The sequence below is a fragment of the Penaeus monodon genome, chromosome 28 (genome assembly GCF_015228065.2).
Source record: "Penaeus monodon isolate SGIC_2016 chromosome 28, NSTDA_Pmon_1, whole genome shotgun sequence".
NCBI classification, from domain to species: domain Eukaryota; kingdom Metazoa; phylum Arthropoda; class Malacostraca; order Decapoda; family Penaeidae; genus Penaeus; species Penaeus monodon.
The window spans coordinates 16,756,618-16,757,030 of NC_051413.1; positions in this window are offsets into that span (position 1 = coordinate 16,756,618).

Genomic DNA, 413 nt, shown 5'->3' on the forward strand with positions numbered 1-413 from the left:
AACATTTGTCATTTTTTTATAGGGCGTGGAAATATCTTAGCATTAACAAGAGGAAGAAATGTATTTCTGAATTATGTCTAAGATGATTGTTTATTCTATTAGGATACATTTTCCTTTTTTTTTGGGGGGGGGGCTGTATGTGCGTTTCTGTACGAATGAAAGAAGTATGAAATAACTGAAAAAAGTTTAATCATGTATCCCACATCATTATTTTTCTTTAACAATAAATATAAATTTATTATCATATGTAATCAGAACAAATTACATATGAATATTTTACGAGGTGAACATATAAATACATAGAACTCCAATAGAAACGAATAGTGGTTTGTTCTAAACTAATTTCATTTGGAAAACGAGAACAAATTGTTTCTTCCAACAGAGGGAATATACACACATATAAAAACTAGATA